Genomic DNA, 22,573 nt, shown 5'->3' on the forward strand with positions numbered 1-22,573 from the left:
TACCTAAAAAAGAATTTGCATCCTGAATATATTAAAAAAATTCTTACAGTTCAATAATAAATAGACAAATTAAATGATGGGTAAAGAATATAGATAGACATTTCTCCAAAAAAGATATGCAAATGGACAATTAGTATATGGAAATATGCTTGACATGAATAGTCACTAAGAAATGCAAATAAAAACCACAATGAAACACCATTTCACACCCACTGGGATGGCTATAATCAAAAAATCAGACAACAAGTCATGGCGAGGATGTGGAGAAATTGGAACCCTCATACGCTGTGAATTGGAATGTGGAATAGTGTAGCAACTTTGTAAAACAGTTTCACAGTTCTTCAAAACGTTAAATATAGAATTACCATATGGCCCCCCATTTCCACTTCTGGGTACATACCCAAGAGGAATAAAAATATATATCCACACACAAACTTGTATATGAATTTTCGTAGTACATTATTCACAATAGCTAAAATATGGAAACTTCAGTTAGTTGATAGGCTCCAAATGCCCATCAACTTATGAATGGATAAGCAATACGTGGAATTTGTACAACAATGGAATATTATTTGGCAATAAAAAGGAATGATGGGGCTGGCTTGGTGGCAACATGGTTAAGTTTGCATGCTGCACTTCGGCAGCCCGGGGTTCGCTGGTTCGGATCCTGGGTGCGGACCTGCACACCATTTATCTAGCCATGCTGTGGCAGGCATCCCACATATAAAGGAGAGGAAGATGGGCACACATGTTAGCTCAGGGCCAATCTTCCTCACAAAAAGAGGAGGATTGGTGGCAGATGTTAGCTCAGAGCTAATCTTCCTCAAAAAAAAAAAAAAAAAAAGGAATGAAGTACCAATTCGTGATACAACGTGGATGAACCTTGAAAATATTAAGTCAAAGAAGCCAAGAACGTGAGGCCACATACTGTGATTCCATCTACATAAAATGTCCAGAATAGACAAATCCATAAATGCATAATGTAGATTACTGGTCAATAAAGGGTGTGGGGAGAGAGAAATGGAATTTGACTGCTAATGATGTGAAATGTCTTTTTGAGATTATAAAAATATTCTGAAATTACATGGTGGTGAAGATTGCACAACTTTGTGAACATAATGCAAACCATTAAACTGTACACTTAAAAAAGACAGCTTTAAATGGGTGAAGTGAAATCATAAAGCATGCAATCTTTGACTTTTGGCTTCTCTCACTCAATCCTGTTTGTGAGATTCATTTAAGTTGTTGAATGTAATAGCAGACCATTCATTTTCATTGCTGTATAGAATTCCATGGTGTGAATCTACCACTATTTATCCATCCAACTGTCCACCTACCACTAACTACCCATCCAAATGATGGGCATGTGGGTAGTATTCAATTTTGGGCCATTATGAATAAAACTGTTACATCTCTTGATGAACATATGTATGCATTTGTTAGATAGCAACCTAAGAATAGGGTTTCTGGGTCAAAGCTAATTTTTTATATTTTTGTATTTATTTTATTGAGGTCATAATGGTTTACAACATTGTGTAATTTCAGGTATACATTATTAATTATCAGTTTCTGTATAGACTACATCTTACATAAAGTTTAAAAACAGGCTAAGCTAAGACAATAGAAGTCGGGATGGTGCTCACCCTTACAGGGATGTGGTGTTCAGCAGAGGGCATATGGCAGGCTTCTGGGTGGGGCAGTGCTCTGCCTGCAGTGCTAGTCGGAATGGCTTTGTGAAAAGTTCATGGGCTCTAGTGTGCACATTTTTCTGTATGTATGTTATATTTCAATAAAAATTATTTTGTCACGTCACAAAAAAAGAGTGAAGTATACCTGAATTAAAAAAAAATACTTGGAGATTACAACGCTAAAATAACTGCTGTCTAAAACCAAAGTTTCCTGGAAGCATGTGCACAAAATATACAAAGATGCAGATGCCCTGCATCAAGGGTGAAATGTTGCTATTGGGCTGAATGCAGTGCTAGCTGGCATTTGATTCTCACCATAACGAATATTGAACACTTACTATATTCTAGGACGTTTCTTAGGCACTTTACCTGCACATTTTTGTCTAAATACTCACAAAATTCAGTGAGGATTTATAAAATCTCTGACTTTATGAATGGAAAAAACAAACCTTTAGTGATTAAGAAATTAGTCCAAAGCTTCTCCATTAGTGTGTAGCCGGATTTGAATTGAGATATGTCTGACTCCAAAGTCCACAGTTTTCTGCTGAAGTATAACCTTTCATTAATCAATTGATAAATTATATTCTCTATTCAATAAGCATGTTTTTAGTTTCTTCCATGGGTCACTTTTAGAAGCAGGCAAATATCAGGAAACATCAATGCTTTCATGGAGACAGCATCTTGTGGGGGTGGGTAACAACGAGCAAACAAATTAATTATGGTGCGAACCCTGACAAAGTAAATTATGTGGATGTGACAAAGGGAGATTGAGTGGCCAGAGGAGCTGTTGCAGAGAAGGTGATTTGTAAGTTAAGACCTGAATGATGAAACAAACCAACTCTGCAGAAACCTAGAGGGAGAGAATCTCAGGCATTGCTGCTGCTAGCGCAAAAGCCTTGAGGCGAGAATGTGCTTGGACAGAAGAAAGGCAGATCTTGCTAGAATGAAACGATGGAGGTGGAATGGCAAGATGTGAGGTCTGTGAGCCAGGCAGGGACCAAATCATACAAGGCTTTGCAGACCCAAGTAACAGGTTAGAAGGAGGAAGAGAATGACAGTCATGATGAGGGTGACAATGATGATGATGATTGTAACTCTACCAAAAACAAGCAAAATCAATGTGTATACCTGATATGTGCAAGCATTTTTCTAAGAGTTGTACATACATTTTTCTCACTTATTTCTCAAAAAGCATGGTAAGATGAGAGTCATCTCCACTTTATACAAGAGAAACCAAGGCTCAGAGATGTTAGCTACCTATCAAAAGATCACACAGCTAAATGAATGCTAGAGGAGTTTGAATCTATGTGATTTCTTTACCACAATTGCTAGGCCCAGTTACTTTCCAAAGGGGAAATTCTGTGGCAGAACACTATGTACTGTTACCATTCAAAAATATTTTTTAGTTGAGTGAATTAGAAGTTTATTTTGCCCACCAAATGTTTCTCGCATGTGTTCTACTCTCTCTGTGGTTGGTAAGAATTCTTAAAGATTCGATGTTCATTACTTTTTTTTCTTTTTTCTGCAAGGAAGATTGGCCCTGAGCTAACATATGTTGCCTATCTTCCTCTTTTTGCTTGAGAAAGATTGTCACTGAGCTAACATCTGTGCCAATCTTCCTCTGTTTTGCATGTGGGATGCCGTCACAGCATGGGTTGATGAGTGGTACAAGGTCCGTGCCCGGAATCTGAACCTATGTACCTTGGGCTGCCGAAGTGGAGCACGCGAACTTAACCACTATGCCACCAGGCCAGCTCCCTGATGTTCATTATTTATATCTCTGGGACTCTAAGAATACCAGTGTCGTGATTTGAGAAAGAACCCCTACCTCACGAGTTGTCTTTCTGGGTCACCACCCTTGAGGCTATTTTAAGCATGTACTTTATGTTCTAGGGACAAAATATCCCAATCTCACTGCAAAAGCCAGCTTTCACAACTCAAAGGCTGTGACAGGTTTAGACAGTCAGTTATTAAGCAGGGTTTTCTAAATAAGCAGGCAAGATCTTGTTATTTTGACATGCAGTTACAGAAAAGAGCTGGTGGCCCCAGGAGCATAAAATGAAATGTCAAAGAGTCCGGGGATATGTCGTTGTCCACGAAAAGCCATCAGCCACCGCCTGAGAAAACATCAGATTTACATTTACTCCACCAAGCAGTAAACAGTATTGACAAGCAAAATGTTTCTCGTGTTGTGTCCCCTGGGAGGATTTTAAGAAAGACAAATGATACCTTTTTGTGGTTGTTTTTTAAGAGGTTCAAATGTGGGTCAAAGTAGTGAGGAAAAGCTGCAGAGCTGTTGTGAGAGAACACTCTGCCCTTTTACAGAAACGCAGCCCATCTGAGAGTAATTGTGGAGGAGTGAGAACAAGGGAAATTCTTGTTATCTCTGTTCTCATATAAAGTTTGAGCTCTGCTAATTATTTCTGGGAAACTGAGGCTAACAACCGGGGAGCTTTCCCAAGGCGTCATTGCTAGCTAGAAGCAGAGCCAGGGTTGTAACCTAGGCAGGCTGCTCCGAGATCCTGCAGACACTCTCTATATGAAGAAGGAACCGTACATATATCTCTTTCTGGGAGGAAAAATTATCCTAGTCATACTAGTTGGCCAGGTTGAATATCACATCCAATGAAATGCCTTCCCAAGACCCTGAGGCACAATAAGTTACTAACGCCTTTATTTAAAAAAAAAATTCTCTACTCAGAGTGCTTTGGAATGCTTTAGCATCTATCGCATTGTATAAATATTGTTAGTTTATGTACTTATCTGCATATCCCAACCTCATTCCCAACTAGAATACTACCTCAAGAGATGCAGTGATTTCTATTTTATATCCTTCATCTTTAGCAAAGAACCTGAAAAGCAGTAAATAAGTTAATGATTAAAGAAATTAATAACTCTGGCGGGAAATAATCTAGCAAATGATACTTCGGAAGCTTTTGACAACCTTGATGATAACATCATGGCTTAGACACTTTTTCCAATTTCCTGAGATAAAATTGTTCAACGTTCAACCTTTGACTTGCCCTGGAGAAGAAGGCCGATTTAGCATCATTTATCTTCCAGGTAAGTTCAGAATTATGTGTCAGGTGCTATGAATTATGGTAAAGTTTTCATTTTAATAAAGGAGAGAAATAGCTACCTCTTTCCCAGACTTTCAACATAGCCTATTCCAGGATGAAAAGCATAGGTGGGTTGTATCCAGTCTTGTTTGTTCTCCATTGAGCAGATTTATATAATTATTTATTTTTCTTGGAGATACTGCCGTTTATCTCTGTAGGCGCCCAAATATCTGTAAAGCAACGAGGCAAGGATTTTCAGAGGTTCTTGACCTGAGGTAGCCAGTATGGTGGTGGATTAGCCTTTCATTGATCATCTGATGGGCCCTGATGTGTGAAAGGGACACACTAAATGAGCAGTCCAGGTTTTAATCTTGAAATAAAATCATTTGTGTCTGCAGAAAGGATTAAGAAAACAGTCTGTTTCTCTCCTGTTAACATAAGCTCTAGCTCTATTGTCATCACTTGATGGCTTCAAGCGTCCCAGTGACATCTGGTCAATCAACCTACTGTAGTCCTACTGAGTTCCTAATGGACTATGGATTGGAATATTAGCAGAGCAGAAGTGGTAATAACATCATGAAGCCAAGATCCAAGTCCAGCCCTGGTGGCCTAATGTTTAAGTTCGGCACACTCTGCTGCAGTGGCCTGGTTTTGGTTCCCGGACACAGACCTACATCACTCATCTATCAAAGGCCATGCTGTGATGGTGGCTCACATATGAAATAGAAGAAGATTGGCAATAAATATTAGCTCAGGGCGTATATCCATCAACAACAACAATAAAAGAAGCCGAGATTTGTACCTTCCAATCATATATTCTGACATATACTCAGAGTTCCTAAAATTCAAATCCTATTAACATATGATGAGTATCAACTCTGTTCCAGGCACCACCCTAGGCTATTTATATAGTTCACTTAATCTTTACCAGAAAGGCAAATACTATTGCTTCTATTTTACAGATGCAGAAATTGGGAATCAAAGATATTCAATGGTCAAAACAGAGTATAATTCAGTTTTCTGGACGCTTATACTATTGGTCTCTCTATTAGGCCAAAGATAATTAAGACCAGTTAATAGCTAGGATATTTGTACTAATAATCATGACATTTTAAAGTCTGTTATAATCCTATGCTGAAGGTGAATTTTTGTCCATGGATCAATAGATGACATGCATACACCTGTAAGTGAAAAGCGAGTATGAATAAGATGTCCATTTATGATCCTGGTTTTTCTATCTCACAAATAGCCCTCAAATCCTTCCAAACCTCTTTTTATGTATTTCCATCACTCTGGTTTAAGCCACAGTCATCTCTTGGTGAGACTACTTCACTAATCATCTAACTTGGCTGCCCATTTTGGCTCTTCTGCCCACTCTAATTCATTCTCTCATCTATAGCTAGAGGTAACATTTTGAAAATGGTAGTCTAATCATTTAATTGCCTTTAAAATGAATCAAAAATATTTAATATGTCCCAAAATCTTTTCTTAACTCTCTATCCTCACCCGAAGCCATTACTCCCTGTGCCCTTTTATTGGATGTCTAATAGGCATCTCAAAGAAAAATGTCCAAAACAGGACTCTTGACAGCTGTTCCAGTTATTTAGTGCTCCATAATATACCATTACAAAAATCAGTGGCTTAAAACAATCACAACATTTGTTTTTCACCTGAATTCACCTGAAGTTTGATCACTTATATGTAGAGTGGTTGATGGTGGCTGTGGATTGAGACATTAGCTGGAACTGTCAGGCAGAACATCTTTAAGTGACCTCTCCATGAGGACTGGACTTCCTCACAACATGGCAGCTGGGTTCTAAGGGTGAGTGTCTCAAGAAACAGAACACCAAGTGGAAGCTGTACTCCTGGTTGTGTCCTAGCATTCAAACTCAGACATTCTATTTGTTGAGGCAACCATAAAGCCCACACAATTTCAAAAGAAGGACAAATATACTCTCTTTCTACAGAAGGGAGAGAATGGTGACATTCTATAAGAGCATGTAGGACTGGAAAAAGCCCTGTGGCCCCTTCAATGGCCAGAGCTAATGTGTATGCGTGTGTGTGTGTGTGTGTGTGTGTGTATACATACACATAAATATGGAGATAGAGAGATTTACAAATTAATTTATATCTATTATCTCTATTATTGAAATCTATAAATCCATGAATTAATACTAATATTTCCAATCCAATGATTTCTATCCAATGTCACAGTGTTTATTCTACTTTTCTTTCTTTTTGTATCTGTAACTCCATTCCCTGACAGTGAGGCTCCCCTTTCCCTAATATACTAATTTATTTGATCAATTTCCCTCTATGCCACCAATCTCTCATTGTCACCACTACTACTTTGCATATGTGAACACTTTATTTAACTTTGTTCAGCTTCTTCCGCTGTGCTCAAGGCTGCCCATTTGCAGATAGCCTCCTCTCTTTATTAGTCTGCATGCTGTGTGGATGCCCTCTTTATCCTTTTCAAGATCTAAATTCCCACACCAGCTGCCCTGACTAGAGCTCTGTTCTCACTCTGCTTTGGCTCTGTACTCATGAGTTGGTGTGCCCATGCATATGGATGCCCTTCTTATTTCATTGGACTCTCAGCCTCCATATCAGGCTTCTTACTCCCCCTGCCCCTCACCCAGCATGGACACCTTCTTATCCTACTTGTGCTCCAACTCCCAACAAGGACATTCCTCCATGAAGACATTCTCATTACCATGCTTGGGTTCTGAAACTCTAAGCTTTGCCACCCACAGTCATGGATGCCCTCCTCATCCAGCTGGGCTAATTCCCCATGACAACCTGATTTCCCATGACAGTCCCTTCCAACCCATGTGTAGAAACCCTCTTCTACTTGTCTGGGTTTTGATATCACACACAAAGTTACCCTTCCAGGTCAGTAACTAATGGCTTTAGGACTAAATTGTTCAAGAAGTTGCAGGGAAAGGTGTGTCACTTAGGTGATTTGGAAAGCAGACACTGAAATGAAGTTAAGAATGCAAAAGATTTATTGTGGAATAGCACCTGAAAAGTAATAGGACAAAGCGAGGCTTGCTGTCAGCCCATCTGGCGGGGAGACTCAGATGACAACTGTGAAACTGTGAGGCAGATATATCAAGCCTCTGCTGGACCTGTGGAGAGCTCTGGAGCCAATATTGCCCTTCAGATGAGTACTGTGTTATTCTTGGCCCTTATACAACAAGCTTGCTCAATCAAGAAAAGTTTGACCTCAACTCAATCTCTAAGGCAGAGCTGAAGAACTTATAGCTAGCAAGTGCCAGTGGCATAATCCTCACAGCCTGTCAGTAAGTTCTTTCTTGAAGAGGGATGTGCGAGGCACATTTCTGCATCTACCATAGACAGGGTATGGGAAAAGAAAGGGTAGAAATTTCTATTAACTTTTTATATGTGCTAAATAGCAACATAAACACACAGACATATCCTAAATAACTCAATCCTGAAACCCACAAAAATTCAATATCTAGATTATTGGTTCTCAAATATCACTGTCTTTCAACATCACCCTGGGTAATTGGCAAAAATATAGATCCAAGTAACCCACATCATAAATCTAGAATTGGAACCCAAGTCTTAGGAATTTGCATTTGTAACTTTAAGTAACTCAAGTCATTGAAAACATTTTTTTTTTTTTTTAATTTTAAGATTTTATTTTTTCCTTTTTCTCCCCAAAGCCCCCAGTACATAGTTGTATATTCTTCGTTGTGGATTCTTCTAGTTGTGATACATGGGATGCTGCCCCAGCGTGGCTTGATGAGCAGTGCCATGTCCGCGCCCAGGATTCGAACCAACGAAACACTGGGCTGCCTGCAGCGGAGCGCGCGAACTTAACCACTCGGCCACGGGGCCAGCCCCCATTGAAAACATTTTTAACTCTGCCTTTGGATCCCTCATCCACTCAACGAGTATTTCTTGTAAGTCCACTTTTATCACCATAGTGTGTTGACTGAGCTGGCACTTCAGTCCAGCCCATAACTCTGGGAACTGTAACTATTGTTTTGCTGAGTGCAACATCTTGTTCTTTTGCTGTAAATCTGTTTTGCTCTGGGGCACACTTTTATAGGTCAAGATCTTTGCTGTGTTATTGAGAAATGTAGGTTGGACTGTAAAGAGCAATTGTTTCCTGCAAAGTCACAAAGTTGGGCTTATTATGATGGATATTCTTAGGTTATGTGTGTTATAACATTCCTTGAAAATTAAAGTTATCTTGATAGTATTTTTTATTAATCTGACTTGCCTTGCCAACATGAAACATTAGATATTAGGAGCATGTACAAGAGGAAATATGAGCAAAAGCCAACAGTTTCTGATATTTTCTTAAGTGACACTTCAACCAGACTATTTTAACCTTATTCCTTGTTTTCTGGTTTTCTTTGACATGCTAACCTCTTGACTCTGAGCCTTGACTCTGGATCACTTCTTAAACTTTTCCTTGCTTTGAAACATTCTTCTTCATCTTTGACTGCAACACTATATATTTTTGGCATGTTTTGTTTATTTCCCCTGACAAACAGAAATAGCAAGCAATAGGATATATTGGAGAATATGAGGAAGCCATTTAGTGTAAACCTAATTCAGTCTGACTTTGTTTTTCCAAAAGGGCCTGACGTGGCCATTGAGCATGCATTGTATATCTGCTTTAAATGTTTACTATGGCAAGAAAAAATGCCCTGAAGATAAAGGTACAACTTCCCCCACTTTGGCATTTCCTTAAGGATAAGCATCTCTTCCTAGGCTAGGAACTGATTTCTGAGCTCACCCTTGACCACTCAGCTCACTTGTGACCACCCAGCTCGAGACAGCAGATCTGCCACCCTGCTATGTCCACTGAGACAGCAGACCTACCTGCTGTGTCCATCAATCGTGGTGCCAACAGAGCAGTCTTGTGACAATTGTAAAAGGGACATTTCAATCATATGTGAAACATCCTCTTTGGGGGTATATAACCACTCTGTACACCCCACTTCTTTGGTGGCTTTTTTTCTTTTGGGAAGAGAGTCTCTGTGCCATGGTCTTCACATTTTAGCTCAGAATAAATTTACCCAAATTTTCATTTATAGATTGGTTATGGATTATTTTCATCGACACCCCTGTCTATACACATAAACACATACAATTGTTAAATAAACAAAGTGCCCCCTCTGTTTGAGCTAGGAAACTTGATCCAATGAGGAGGCTGATCCTACAAGGGAAGGTAGTCGTTCAATGAACAGTATCCAAAGGTCACTGATAATTTGGTTGTCATGGACTGTTAACAGTATGGTTCATTCTATTTGGTAGAGTCCAGTAGAAAGATTAGTGTAGTTGATGTTATGTTCTAAGACTGGCATACACCAGGATAAGAATGCCAAGAAATGTTCATTCATGAAAAGACAACATCATGGGATATATGCGGCCAAGACTCAATTCTGTTAGCATGGAGAAGGCCATGATCTGAGCAGGATTGAGAGTCCAATTGAAGCTAATTGAACCTTGCAATATTTATCTCATTCTCAAAGAGTGTTTCATAGGAAGCAGATATGAAAGAGGGAAGTTATGCTTTATTACTTATGTAACATGTACATTGTGCTAGGTGTTGCCCACACACTAGGTTGCTACAAGATTTCTCCTAACTTCCTTCTTTCTCGATTTTTGCCTTTCCATTCTTCGGAAAGTTGCATCCTATACAGCTCAAGGATAGAGACAAAGCACTGAAGTAGGCTAATGACTAGGGTCAGGATAGGAGAGCAGTCCAAAGTTCTGTTCCCATTCTGAGATTTGTCTTCTCCAACTCAGACTTCTGTGGGAGTGCTACAGGGCCTGGGACATACCCACATCTTTGGAAGGTTTAATAGGATCAGTACGGGATCAAAGGAAAGGAAGTGTGGAATGAGCAGCGTGAGACTGATTTTCATTTAGAATGTCTCAAAAAAGATTAGAAACAGTTCTTAAGTTTGTTTATGACACCTCTGAGTTCTCAAGCATAGACAATAAGAACTTTATGAAAGAAAATAGTGATAAAGAGAACTCATTTACCTAAAGTTTCTTTTATGTTCCAGATCATTCAGAACGAGACGGCTAGATTTAAATTTGAGGTCTTAGTATACCTTGACAGGCACCCATCTTGTGCTTGGCATTTACTTACAAGAAATCATTTAATCCTAATAACAATTCTGCAAAGCCGTCATATTAGTTTCCTATAGCTATTGTAAAATTTTCCATAAACTTGGTGGCTTTAAAACAATACGCATTCATGCTCTGACACTTCTGGAGGTCCAATGTTAAAAATCTGTTTCACTGGGTTGAGATGAAGATGTTAGTAGGGCCATGCTGTCTCCTAGGGCTTTAGGACATAATCTGTTTCTTTGCCTTTTCAAGATTCAAGAACTTCATTCATTGCATTCCTTGGCTCTTGGACCCTTCCTCCATCTTCAAAGCCAGCAGTGTAAGTTTTTCCTTCAGCAATCACAATGCCTTCATCTGTTGTTGTAAAATCTTCTATTTCCCCTTATAAGGACAAACCTCCCATTCTCAAGATTCTTAACTTAATCACTTACGTAAATTTTCTTTTGCCACTTAATATTCACAGGTTCCTGGGATAAGACTCAAAAACTGTTGGAGACCATTTTTCAGCTTACCAAAGCCATACTTCCCTGCATTTTAAATGAAGTCACATTGAACTAGAGCCTGGACTAAAATTCATATTTTCCATTGGCTTATAATTTTTTCTCCCTTACCCACAACTACTCTATTGCCTTAATCCTAGGAAATGTACAACATTCTTAGACATAAGGAATTCTACTCCCACAAGGATTCCAGAGTGCACAGAGCTCATCCAGAAACACGAGATACCAGGTATGGATGGCAGCAAATTTAATGAGAAAGTGCTTCATCAAGAGAAAACGTGGCAGGAGCTGAGGCACTTTCTCCATCATCAATTATACATATAGCGAGAGACAGATATTTTTACTCCTCTGAGACTCATTTTCCTCATTTTCAAAATGGGAAAATTATAAGTGCCCAATAACCTCATAAGGATATTGCAAAGATTAGATGAGGAAAAAAGAAGAAAAGCTATTTAAATAATGAAACACTATGATCAGGTACAATCTTCAGGGTTTATGAATCTCTATCCAAACAATGCTGAAGGAAGTAGAATTTTTATTTTTCTGATAATGAACCATCACTCCTTGATTCTTCATCTTCTGGGGATTGTATGAAATACTTGGCTTAAATTTTAACTTTTATCTGAAGCTGCAGATATTACTGGCAAAACTTATTCGTAGACAGCAAGAAATAGATTTTGGCCTTCTGAACATGCTAGCAAAACTAATGTTTGCTTTATAAACATTGAAAAAAAACTGAATTAAAAAGTCCCTTAGAAAGAAAACTGATTTTTTAATGGAACAGCTGGACTATTACATTGACTACTTTACAATCTGATTTTATTTTCCTGTCTTTCTGGTTCATTCATATTGATGTATTTCTCCTTATACAAGCATAACATAATCCTGCAGACCACAGGAAAATTTCAGTGGCCAAATGCATTCTGAATAATTGCTACTCAACTGACATAAATCTGTTTGCAACTCCAGGATCATAAAGCAATAGGATTGGAACTGACCTCAGGAGTTGCCAAGGGGATGTGTGATAAAACAGAAGGATCACTGGACTGGGAGCCTGGAATAGTTAGAACCTTCCGGGGATATTCATCATTTAAATTAAGGAGGAAAAAGAAAGGACTAATAAGATCAAAACAATGATAGGAAAATACTAGTTTTTTGAAGTTAATAAAGTATAAGTCAAAGAAGTACAAGTGTGGAAGGCAAGAGCACTCAGATTTGGACAACATATTCTCCTGCTCAGGTCTGTAAAATGGGAGTGAGCTAGGGTTTGGACAGGAAATAATGAAGGGCATACCAAGGTACTTCATGGGAGCTCCTCTGAGCTGTAGTATTTTCTGAGTCTCTGAATCTAGATGTCAAAGGGGTATGGGTGTAAGATCTCTTGTGCCCCCAGAATGGAAGAGTTTTAGTAGCCAGACTCGGACGTGAATGGCGTTAGAACTTATAACATTTACTGCATTCATCTTCAGACTAATCAAATTGCTATTATCCAACTAACAGTTTTGCAAGTAGTTTAGGTACTTTGAGAGTGAAAAGTGTTTAACAATGAAATTGCTTTCTTAAGTTCTATTTAATAGCATCTTATAGACAAAAGGTATCATTAAAGAATTCCCGTTATTCTCTGGAGAGGTTAGTGGATTATACTCTGCCTAGTTTCGAAATGTCATGGTCACAATAAAATACATTAAAGAGATTGCATAATAAAAATTATCTCTCAATAAAAATCATAGATAAAAGGTAAACTTATAGTAATGCTTAAGAACAAGCAATACTCTAAAGGATGGGAGAAGGAGAGTACAAGACATCCTCCTTATTTTTATCATCTCCTCCCCGTCATCCCCTCCTCTTTTTTCTCCTCCTCTTCCTCATACTCCTTCCCTCTCATAAATCAACCTTACTTTACTAGTGCTAAAATAAGCTAAACATTGGAAAACAAATAAATATACTGTTGTAATTCTGTCTTATATTTTTGTGCTAACAAACTTACATTTAGTGCTAAATCAGTAAAAAAAAATCAGTAAAAATGATATGCATCATCATCATCGTCATCATCATCCCTGATGCAGGCAAGGGTGATGTAAAATAAACTGTGAGTGAGAAAAATGGTAAAACCTTTATAAGAAGCCCCTTAGAGATATGTATTGACAGAGTAATATAAGCTTAATAAACTTAGATCCAATAACTACATTTCTGGAACTCTATCTGAAGAAGTAGTCCTAAATATGCAAATATCAGTATGTTCGAAAACATTTAACATAGTTATTTATAATACTAACAAACTTGAAACAACTTAAATGACCAAGAAAATTGGAATGATTAAACAAATTATAGTATATATACTCAATGGATATCATACAGGATTTAAACTGAATGCCTATGAAGAGGATGTCATAAATTATATTATAACGATTTCCCTTATTAAGGGAAACAGCAGGATAGCTACTATATATAAAGTATGATTATAATCATGTTAAACTTGTTCAGAAAAATGAATCTAAATAAATATGTTACCACTGTAAAATTCAGGCTGTGGGAGAGTTCTCCTCCTCTCCGTTTATTTGTGTTTTACAAATTTTATTTGATGACTCTGAATTGATTTTTATAATGAGATAAAAATAAACATATTTTTGGATGAAGTTATTTTGGAAATTTTGGAGGCCAATGCTTTTTAGTTAACCCAAATTTACATATCATGCTGTGAACAAGCAACTCGTGTGCCAGGCACTCTTATAAGCACAGGGAAGGAAGAGATGTTGAAGACACCTTCCCTGTGCTCAACAACGCAGTACCAAGAGGGGGATGCAGATGTGAACCCAATTAAACATAAAGTGAGCCAATGCTGAAGGAGTCCACAAGACAAATTTAAACTAAGCTCTTTGAGGGCACAAAGAAGGAAACGTTAGTTCTAAGCAGTGGACTCAGGAATGGTTGCGAAATTTGAAATAGCGTTTGTATGAGGGGCACCATTTCCACTGACATGATTTGGTAAGGTTAGCTCTGGAGGAAAGTGTTTCCCCAGTAAAGCCCCAGTTAAGATGCGGGAACTCTATTCAGGGAAAAGAGGATAGATCGGCTTTCTGGGAAGCATTCTCTGGAAGCATAATCTCAACAACAGCTGGAGATTTTGTTTGTGCACACACACACAGAGCTCACAGGGAGAAAAAGTGTTGATATGGGTTAAAACACAGGGCCTACTTTAAGAGGAAGAGGAACAGCCAATTAGCAGAGGACAAGAAGTGAAAAATACCTTCTTTTCATAGTAAACATTATACACGATTCACTCTGAGGTATCTGCATACTGCTACTTAGAAAGTCTTTTCCCATTGGGAAGGCTGACAGGGTCAGTGTGTCGAATGGAAGACGGGAGCCATGGAGGGAATTCACTTCTGGCCAATCAAATGTACACAAACCTATTGTGTGAACTTTGGATTAAAGCTGTGTAAACAGGAAGCTGACTTACCTGAGAAGAGACCCCTTTTGTCTTTCCCGTTCCTCTTTCTTGCTGCTTGGAATGTGGATGTGGTAGCAGGAGCTCTAATATTCATTTTGGACTATGGAGGTAATCTTGAGCATGGAAGCCTGTGTGAGGATAAACAAAAAGGAGAATGAAAGTGACCATCCTGGCCCCAAGCTGCCCATCTCCAAGATTTCTTTTATGGCAGAGAAAAAGTGTATTCTAGAAGTCACTGTTGGTTAGTGTTCCATTTTGTTATATGCAGATAAAGTTAATCCTAACTAAAGAAACAAATGTTTACAGAACTATGGTTTATTTTAGGCATTGTGATTACATATATATATATGTAGTAAATATATGTGTGTGTATATATGTGATATATGTACATGCATATGTATGTGATAACTATGTATTTAATCTTCATAATAATTTTTATAACAACAGTGATATATATATTGATTCTGCCTTTTTATAGAGTAGAAAACAGGATGAGAGAGACTAAATAACGTGTTCAAGATCAAATAGTGTATGAGTAGTGTGAACAAACAGCAAATCTCCATCTTTGTGTAACCAAAGCTATGGACTTCTACACAACGTATGTGCTATTTCTAATTAGCGAAAACACACTATGCTTTCTCTATTTTCCATTTCTGATCTTTCTGGCCATGATCCGTATTTTATGATTCAAATTGACTGTCTTTTTCTTTGCAATTATTTTTTGAGTTCATTTTAACTTAAAAAACTAGTAAAAGCATAAAATATTCCACCTTCCAGTGAGACATTTCTACTCAAACTGGGCAAAAATGTCATACGGCTACTTCTAACTTCAAAAGGGGCAGGGCAAGATCGTCTTCCAGGTGTGTGGGAAAAGAGGAAGGAGTGAAGTATTTACAAACAGCCATAAGGACTAAGCAGGAATTTGACATACTAGCAAATCAGCTTCATAAACAATTGTATCAATTTATTTTGCAAACTCCTAGAGGTTCTGCAGCATGGGTCTTTTATTACTTATACATTCCATGATCTGGCAGGACATGAGAGGAAGACCGCACAGTGAGCAGGTCCAGCAGGGAATCTGATGTCACTTAGTAGAATCTTTCTCAGTTTATCACAATTGTTGCCGTCAGTAAAATGGCAACATAAGAAGTCAGGAGTATACTTCTGGATTTTTGCTTATCTTAGTCTTTTTATAGGAACATATATTCTGTGTTCTGCATTGTTCCTAGAGATACTGGGACTCCTAGGAGTATCTAATCCTACTGTGAGATTTTCATTCAATTCAGTGTCCTTCTATAAATGAGAAGCTTTGTTGGAAGAAGCTCCACTTCCTTTAGACTTTTTGTTTGGTGTCTCCATGAATGAGTTTCCAGACTGAAAAGAAAGGGGACACAGTTTCATAACGTCAGAGATGAAGAAGGGTTTTGCTTATTTGGTCAGTTTATTTAGTTTCAGGCAAGAGTTTTCAAATTATATATCTGCTCTCCCTTGTTTCCCAGGCTTTTAACCTGAGTCTCTGATTGCCACCACCCCAGTTCTTGGGTAGCACAATAGAACGGCAGAAACCAAACCCCACATCCTCACGAGCACTGCAGAATGCCACTTCTCAGCCTCTGCTGTGATGTCCTTTTGTGTGAGTTCCTTTGTCTCTTTTAACTGATCACAAAAATAATGAATTAAAAGGAAGAGATTCTAAAATTCATTCTCTTTTCTTTAACTTTGTCTATAACCAGATGCATACATTGGAAATGTACACGAGTTAGCTTGTTATTGAGGAATATTTTGTTCCAAAGGAGAATGCCAACTCTAAAAATACATTTTTATGTACGTATATATTTTTACCTTACCTAAATACACAGGAAGGATTAATTCTGTGTGTGTGTGTATTTATATGTATTATCTCCCCATCTGATATGAGAGATTCTAGTCCCTGACTTTTTAGAAGGTGCTAAAAGAAATCATGTACCAGGCCTCTGCTGTTAATCATATTCCTTCAAGTTACCTTGGTGATTTGACTTTTTAATGTGTATTATTGAAACAATATGCATTCACTGATTTGCATGACAAATAAATTACCAGTTTGAAGTGTTGAATGCCTAAAGAAATTTAATCACGGTGTTTCAGAGAAATTATAGTTACAATGTGCTTTCTGTTTAAAAAGCAACTCATAATTTCTGTTCAGTTCAACAAATTTACTGAGGATTTATCCTGTGCCCAACACTTTGCTTTCTGTGGAAGACAAAGAGGGAGAAGAGACAGCCCTTTGCTATAAGAAGCCCACAGTTTGCTGTATTCAGATGGATAAGTGACTTTAATGGCTTCTTCTTCGCTAAGGTGTAGGCCCCAAGCGTCCCAGGAAAGATTCTACAGCAAACGTCTTTAAATCATGAGGTTTTTTCAGGCCTAGATTTCCCTCTTCTGATTTGAAGTGTTCATAAATTTTGGATTCCCTAAGTTTTGGTCTGTCCACCTCATACACTTGATCTCCTCTTTGCATAATCAATGTACAGTAAATATTTCTGGGCACTGAGCTTGGCACTGGAGAAGAATGGTGAGCAACAGAGACAGAAGCTCAGCCTTCCTAGAAGTAGACTCTCTCCCTAGAGCAGCAGGGTGAGCGCATGTGAGTTCTTGACCCAGAGTGACGGTGGTGGCAGCAGTTAACTATTCTGGCATTTGTATGCCTGAGCTAGTCTGAGGAAAAAGAGATATTAAGCTGTTTAAATAATCCATAAAGAATTAAATTCTAAACCAGAGCCTTGGGCACTAATAGTATAAATGTAGAAATTGTAAAAGTAATATCAGCATAATTTCAAAACTGATAGAGTGTGGAAACAAAGCAGAGGGAGAAATATATGTTATCTTGAGGATTTTCTCTTAATTTCCTTGGTAAATCGGGATGCTATTAACTAAAGTAGGGAATAAAGAAAAAAAAAGTGTGGAGATGGGTTATGATTTAGGGAGACTATATATGCCATTTTAAACACGCTAGATTTGAGTGTTTAGAAGATCATTTAAATGGCTATATTCAAGAGAAAGTTTATTTATGAAGTCTAAATCTCAAAGAGGAAATCAGAGCCAGAGATGAATAAGAAGACCTCATCTGCATGCAGTTACCAGTTATGTCAAAGAGAGGTTGAAGAAATCATGTGTAGTGTGAACTGTTATTATTAATCCTATTTTTTTCAAATGAGGACTGAAATGAACTGAATGTTTTTGTCTTCCTCAAATTCATGTGTTGAAACCTAATCCTCAATGTGACTGTATTAGGAAGTATGGCCTTTGGGAAGAGATTCCGTACTGAGGGTGGAGCCTTCATTAATAGGATTGGTGTTCTTATAAAAGAGATCCCCAGAGAACTCCCTTCCTCATCTCTTCTACCAGTGAGACACAGCGAGAAGGTGGGCTGTGAATGAACGATGAAGTAGGTCCCCACCACACACCGAATCTGCCGATGCCTTGGTCTTGGATTTCTCAGAATAATTAAGTGACTTGACTGGAGTCATGTGGCAAATTAGTACTAGAGCACAAATACAGTATTATTATTTTTTTTTATTATGTTACTACTAATTCTGAAAGAGAATCTGATAGAAGAAGAAGAAAAGAAGAAGATGATGATGATAGATAAATAGATCACATTTCATTGAATAATTACTATTTGACAAGCCATAATAAATGTTCGTAGACATTATCTTATTTTATATTCACAACACTGCTAGGTGTCACCCCTTTATTACACACATTTTACAGAAGAGAATCCTGAAATCCAGAGCAGCTAAGAAATGGATCAGCCAGGATGATAACCCTGATTTGTCTGACAGTAAAAGTATTCTTTTAGCACCCACACCATTCTCTTTTGCCTTTCATTTGTCCCTCCGTTCATCTATCCAGGCTATCAATTAACCGACCAGTATTCTGTTCAAGCTGGGAGGCAAACTAAAAGCAGAATCTCAAAGGGAAGGGCTGCAATAGAGAACAAGTAAGCACAAAATATAGCTCCTGGGAAAGTTGATCATATATTGTTATGCTACAGCCCAGCCTCTTTTGAAAAATTTTGTTACCTATCCCCAAGTGACTTGTCTGCTTAGTTTTGAGGACACAGGACTCTAAGCCAACTACCTGATTCTAAGGTATTTATTTCTGTCTCTGGAGTCTGATTCTCTTGCCATGATTTTGACTCTGTAATCAAGAAACTAGAATGTATGGATCAAAATAAGTTGCACTTGCTAAGAAATCCTGTAGGAGGCAGAGGGTGCCTGATTATGCATGTATTAATCTGTACCATTTATTGAGCACTTACTCTGTTCCAGGTAGTTTCCATCCATGATTTAGTGCAATTCTTACTATAAAATTTAGATACTGATACTAGATATTATTACACTAATTTTTACCTCAAATCCAAAGCTTAGAGATAACTCAAGCAATTTGCACTAGTCCAGAAATAATAAGTGGTGAAGCCAAAATTCAAAGTAGGTCTTGCTTTTTATCACTATTATGCATTACAAAACTATTTTCCAGGTCTAGGTTCAAATGTACTTTACAGTGCCTCTCACAAAGAGGCATTGTACTATATGAAGGAGAGTAATGGGCCCTCAAAATAAAAAAATCAAGCAAATACACAAAAAATTATTCTTCTTGGTGTACTAGGAATTATTCTTTGATCTCTCACCTTATTTATAACCTTGTTTTATCCCTTACCTTATTTATAAGTTTTGACCAGAAATTAAAATAAAAATAAAATCAGTCCTTCAGAGTTAACAATTTCTCATTATAATAAATGTTTCAAAACATGCTGTAGGACCTATGAGGATACTCCAAGGGTTTGAGTAATGAAAGCATATTTAACCTTGTACTATTACTACTGTTGATAATAATAACTAATGTCTATTGTTAATTCACAGTTTTAAACTTTGTTATTTTCATTGCTTCATAAAATCAAGTAAACTCTCGAGGGTCTACTTTGAAGATGACTCACTTGAACATCCAAATTAGAATAATGCATCATCTCAAATGAATCGGATACATAAATATAAAAATAAATACACATGATCTTGTATTAAGGGAAATGAGGCATCTTAAAGCCCTTTGTAAACTCTAAAGTTCTGCACCAATGTAGGAACCATTATTAATCTTACAATAACTCAAATATTTTCCTAGGGAAAAGACTCATTCAACAATGTCTGGATAGGTAGTGTCTTGGCCTCTAGTGATAAGGAATCTCAATACCTTATGGAGCAGCTTCCTCCTTTTTTACAAACATCTTCCAAATAATGAGAGAAAGAACTTTGTTATCTTAGGTCAAAATCTATTTTGGTACATGCTAAGGTTTCGGAAAGCCAATCAATACCATGTTTTCTTTCTGGAGTCTGGAACTCCTTGAGAACTAGAAGAAAGAATGGAGATAAAGCTATTAACTTTGTGATTGATAAGTAGAATTGGAAAATATTGCTTGAGCCCGGCTACAACTAAATCCCCTAACCTGTTTCTCTCTCATGAATAGAACCTTGCCTGTAAAGCTACATGTTTTCAGGCATGTTTACCCCCTGGATCAGTAGAGAAGTATGAGTCACTTGAGGACGAGTCATTCAGAAAGAAAACAAGAAAGGGACTGAGCTACAAATACTCTATCTTTCTCTCCTGCTACACCAACAAGATAAATCACTTACAAAGAAAGTAACAATGGAAGCCTTAAGAGAATAAGAGAAATCTCCTGCACCTCCTGGAGAATGGACGATTTCTTTGCTCCATGGGAACAGGAGGAAGGAGAAGTAAGTGTGTCTTCATAACTTCTTAATTTCTTAGGTTTTGCTCCTTAAACTCTTGGTCTTATTAATTTTATGGCTGACAAGACATGTGACTGTCCCCCTCAGGAGACTAGAACACTAGCTTTTAGGGCAGTACTTAATCTTCGTTCATGAGTCTTTTCTCTACTACCAAGCATTGCTCCTTTGTTTTTCCTTCCAGAACCACTAGTGGATAGTTTATCTTTTCCCCTTCCACCAATGCTAAATAGAACAGAACAGTAATCAGAATTAATCCTAAAACCCTATGGTACCCAAGGACCAAATTGTGTTCCTTGTTCTATTATGCACAACCATTCCATGTAGCATATAATGCTTCACTGGTTAGCAGTAACTACATAGGACAGCTTAAAGGTACTCATTTATTACAGTGTTCTCAACACAAAATACCCCCAATTTTCATGTAAACACGTTTCTACTCTCAAATCCTCAGAGAAGATATAAAGCTTGAATATCCCATGTCCTTTCTCCTTTAGGTTAAATTAACAATACCATTCTTTACCCACTCTTCATTCTGGGCCAGTCTTACTCAGAACTCCACAAAGGGGTAGCTGTCTTCCGGTGTCCAAAGGTGAGTTAATTCAACAGCACCTTTCTTCCATACTTCACTTTTAAGAGTTCAGGTGTTAATATGACCTTATAGACTTCCTCATCACCAGTTCAACACATTCTACATTGACTAAACACAAGCAAAACCAGAGTAATATCCACTCTCAGCACTATTTCATGTAGCTGTTCATTCACTCGTTTTACAGATATTTATTGAGTGCCTACTCTGTAACAGACACTATGCCAGAAGTTAGGGACACAGCAATGAACCAAACAGATGGAAATTCCCTCACTCACGGAACTTACGTTGAATTGGGCAAGGAAAAAATATTTAAAAGATACACAAACAAATATATGTGGGTTTGATGTTGACCTGCCAAGAAGAGAAAACATACTAAGCTGGGAAGGAGGCAGAAAATATTTTGGGGGTGGGGTATGGAATAATGTTCTAAATAAAGTAGCCAGGGCTGGCCTCACTCTCTCAAACATAAAGGAAAGACCAATGCATAAGTAGAGATAGATACCAAATGCATTTTCATGGATGCCTAGAGGGAGGAGAGAAGTAAGAGTGGGGACTGGAGATAAAGAGGGAATTTATAGAAATAAAATAAAAAGCAAGATTCTTTCCTGGTACCTATTAAGAAAGTGTGACCTGAACTAAAAAGTATGAATAACTCAACTATATGCATTGACTCTAAAAATGGAAAAACACTTAGACCCTAGGAGCAGTTACTCCAGGTAAAATTAAGTCTCAAGATCCAGTACTTGGTGCAATGCAGAGCCATGTTCCTGTTACCCATCAAAGAGCCTATTGGGGATGCAGTATTTGAGAGACTGCGAGGGCAGAAAAATTATTGCTTTCTGTCTCTCCAGGATACCAGTTAGTCTGTCTGTGCTAAGCATCCAGACAGTAAAACCTGTGACCTTAACCTCTGTTAAGCAGGATCACCCACTGAGAGGAGTGTCAGTTGTAATCCATACCTACTCTTATAGCATGACATCAAGGATATTACCCATTTTCTTGCAAAGGTAGTTGGCAGCCCCAACCACCACATAGTATTACCTTCCCCTCACGTTCAAGGCTCCTAAAATTAATTTCACTCTGAGCCCTGGACTTCTGGTGCTCTGGCTTTGCACTGGGTATGGGCTTCTCTGTGGCTCAGGCTCCATCTCATAAGCAGCCATTCTTAGTTTCATCCCACAGTGCCTCCTGCCATGGCCTTTTGCCATGGAATCTCCTAGGACTATGGGAAACTGTCTGCTAAGGGACAATTTCCTCCTTGGCATCATATGTGTTTCTGTTGGAGGATCACTTTCCGTAGAATCCAGACCAAAGGCCACTGGAGACAGTTACGATGCTTGTGCTCTTAGGCACCTAAGGGAGCATATTAGTTTCAGTTAT

The 22,573-nt window shown here is 38.0% G+C and overlaps 1 long non-coding RNA gene across 2 annotated transcripts in view; it reads right to left on the minus strand.

Annotated features, from left to right (window-relative positions):
* The window catches only part of LOC139044999 (uncharacterized), a 68,435-nt gene that overhangs the window by 12,316 nt on the left and 33,546 nt on the right, over positions 1 to 22,573 (minus strand). For both annotated transcript variants that reach the window (XR_011502490.1, XR_011502491.1), the window contains one exon: positions 14,831 to 14,949. This is a non-coding gene — a long non-coding RNA (uncharacterized lncRNA). The remainder of the gene's footprint in view (positions 1 to 14,830; positions 14,950 to 22,573) is intronic.

Source organism: Equus asinus, chromosome 3 (genome assembly GCF_041296235.1).
Source record: "Equus asinus isolate D_3611 breed Donkey chromosome 3, EquAss-T2T_v2, whole genome shotgun sequence".
In the NCBI taxonomy this organism is placed as follows: Eukaryota; Metazoa; Chordata; class Mammalia; order Perissodactyla; family Equidae; genus Equus; species Equus asinus.